Below are 3765 nucleotides of genomic sequence, written 5' to 3'. Positions count from 1 at the left end.
AATTCTGATTTTTAATTATATGTGTGTATCTCTGTGCGGATATGTGTGTGTGTGTTCAGGACTCCATAGATGCCAGAGGTATCGCATTCCTCTGGAACTGATGTATCTGCATACTGACAACTGACCTCAGGTCCTTTGCAAGAATAGTATGTGCTCTTAAGTAGAGAGTCATCTCTCCATTTTCCTTATACTATAAACATTGTATCTCATAATCACTATATTTAGCTATTGTTTGGGTGAGTCTCTCTCAATGGTCCACATGCTGAAGTCTTTTTCCTTAGGTTAGGACTATCAGGAGACTATAGGACCTTCAGGAGATAGGGTCTTTGTCACATGACCCTAGGTGATTATGGGCATGTTGCTGAAGAAGGTTGTGGTAATCTAGCACTTTCATCTTTGCCTCCTGGGTTGAAAATGACACTTGCACATGGCTGTTCACCCCAGATAGGAAACCCACAACAGATTAAAGTAGAGATTATTGCAAAGTACAGCTTGGTTATTGGTGTTACTTACAGGAATATGGAAGACTGACTACTTAAAGAAGTAGGGGTGACCCCAAAGCAGCTACATTACCAAAAATCCCACCCTAACATGGATAAGATTAGTGAAAGCTGCAAACCTGAAGGTCTTTGCATTCATTAGTGGTAGTTCAACAGGTCTAAGGCTCTCTCTTGGCAGCTGCAGTGGTTGGAATCTTTGCCTCTGGAAGCTATCTACTGCCTTTATAACCCTGGGAAAGCTGCACCCTTTCCAGACAGGTGACTTCACTTCTCTATTCTCTTGAGCTCCTCCCTTGACTCCTGGAAAAAACGTTTCAGTATAGAGGAACTTCTGGTTAATGAATTGAATGTTTTCAATCTATCATCGACTCCCTGATAGATATCCAGCAAATCCATCATGACCTGAAGCAGTGAGTCAACCAGATCTTGAATTGGAACCTCCAAAACCAGAAACCAAAATAAAACCTTCCTCTTTCTAAACTAATAGCCCCTGGCATTTTATTTTAGTGATGGAAAACTGCCCAACAAGTTTGATCCTTAGCATCCTTTCCAGAGGCCTATACCAGAACTGACAAACATGGTTCATAATATTTCAACTAGTTATGAGTCTTCACCTTCCCACTGCTCCATCTGTGTGGGAAGTTTTGCTCAACAAAGGTCTGTGACTGAGAGGCCAAATTATTTAATTTCTATGTTTGGTTGTAGAAATTATGGGTCAGAACTAGTAGATGAAAAATATATACAACTTCCCCATTCTACTGCATCACTAGGCCTTTAATTAATAATTCAGGGTATTTAGTAGAATTAAATGGTGCTCAAGAAGGAGCTAATCTTTTTATATAATTTTTTAGTTTTGAGGAGGGGTTACAGGCCCTTATGAATGCTACATAAGTGCCCTATAACTGAGGTATATCCTGAACCCCAAGGGTACATAATAACTTTTAACAAATTAAAATATAATAGTGATTGGCATATTTTGCCTATTAATATATGACAAAAATGGATTTAGGTTTTGAGGATGAAATTGTCTCATGATGTATCCTTACACAGTAAAGAGCATGTCTAGGTAAATACAGTCATTATAACTATACAATTTACATACTATTATATGTATATATGCATATACATGCATGAGTATAGTTTCAGCACTTAGTAGACATGTAAATGCTAGTTATTATCACCACCACCAATATTGTTTTTAAACTATTAGCCTAGCTAGACACTGGGTAAACAAACAAACAAACAAAATCAATTCACGAAAACCATTGCATTAAGGGAGTAGAAATAAATCTCGCCAAAGGTACTGTTTAATTTTTCTGTTGCCTAATGAGAAAATCCTCCTTAATATTTTAGAGTATGTCAAATTTCATTGTGGATTGCTAATATATATAGTTAACCTCTGTTTTCCCATGTTCTGTATTTCATTGAGCATGTAGTGATTATCCAAAGGTCACCAGGTTTTCATGAGTGGTATATAATAATTGTTGGGGACACATTGGTACATAGAAAGTTCTTTGTAATTCTCAGTCTCCCAATGGTTTTGTCAGTGGTAATGCACATGCATTTCCGAGGAATTCTTTGTTGTCATAGACCTCTGCCTCATTATCTCTTCATATCAAGATGAAAAAATAGACAAAAACCAAAATATATCCTCATAAGATATGGGTAAATAGTTTACCTATGGATGTATACTCACTGGGGACACTAGCAAGGTTTTAATTATTTATGACTTAAATTAAGATTCCCAGTGGTCATCAGGAAAATACATTTTAAACAAGTCCTATAAGTGATTCTAATACCTAATATTTCAACCTGCTAATCTACTTACAGAATTAAAAAATAGATATATTCTTTTTTATTAGCTATTTTCTTTATTTACATATCAAATGTTATCCCCTTTCTTTGTTTCTCCTCTGAAACCCTCTATCCTATCCCCCCTCCCCCTGATCACCAACCTACCCACTCCTTCTTCCCTGTCCTGGCATTCCCCAACACTGGAGCATTGAGTGAGCCTTCACAGGACCAAAGGCCTCTCCTTACATTGATGTCCGACAAGGCCATCCTCTGCTACATATGTGGCTGGAACCATGTGTGCTCTTTGGCTTGTGGTTTAATCCCTGGGAGCTCTGGGGGTACTGGTTAGTTCATATTGTTGTTCGTCCTATGGGGCTGCAAACCTCTTCAGCTTATTGGGTCTTTTCTTTAGCCCCTCCATTGGGGACCCTGTGCTCAGTGCAACTGTTGGCTGAGAGCATCCACCTCTGTATTTGTCAGGCACTGGTGGAGCATCTCATGAGACAGCTGTATCAGGCTCCTGTCAGCGAGCACTTGTTGGCATCCACAAAAGTGTCTGGGTTTGGTAACTGTATATGGGATGGATCCCCAGGTGGGGCAGTCTCTGGATGACCTTTCCTTCAGTCTCTGCTCCATACTTTGTCTCTATATCTCCTCCCACGGGTATTTTGTTCCCCCTTCTAAGAAGGACCCAAGTATCCACACTTTGGTCTTCCTTCTTCTTGAGATTCATGTGGTCTGGGAAGTGTATTTTGGGTACTCCAAGCTTCTGGGCTAGTATCCACTTATCAGTGAGTACATACAAGTGTTCTTTTGTGATTGGGTTACCTCACTTAGGATGATATTTTCTAGTTCTATCCATTTGCCTAAGAATTTAATGAATTCATTGTTTTTAATAGCTGAGTAGTAATCCATTGTGTAAACGTACCACATTTTCTGTGTCCATTCCTCTTCTGAGGGACATCTGGGTTCTTCCCAGCTTCTGGATATTATAAATAAGGCTGCTCTGCACATAGTGGAGCATGTGTCCTCATTACATTTTGGGACATCTTCTGGGTCTATGCCCAGGAGTGGTATATCTGGGTCCTCAGGTAGTACTATGTCCAATTTTCTGAGGAACTGCCAAACTGATTTCCAGAATGGTTGTACCAGCTTGCAATCCCACCAGAAATGGAGGGGTGTTTCTCTTTCTCCACTGCCAGCATCTGCTGTCACATGAAATTTTGATCTTGGGCATTCTGACTCGTGTGAGGTGGAATCTCAGGGTCATTTTGATTCACATTTCCCTGATGACTAAGAGTGTTGAACATTTTTTTAGGTGCTTCTCAGCCATTCAGTATTCCTCAGTTGAGAATTCTTTTTTTTTAATTTTTAATATTTTTATTACATATTTTCCTCAGTTACATTTCCAATGCTATCCCAAAAGTCCCCCATAGCGCCCCCCACTTCCCTACCCACCCATTCCCATTCT

This window comes from Mus caroli, chromosome 17, assembly GCF_900094665.2.
Source record: "Mus caroli chromosome 17, CAROLI_EIJ_v1.1, whole genome shotgun sequence".
NCBI lineage: Eukaryota > Metazoa > Chordata > Mammalia > Rodentia > Muridae > Mus > Mus caroli.
Note: the sequence above shows the minus strand (reverse complement) of the source record.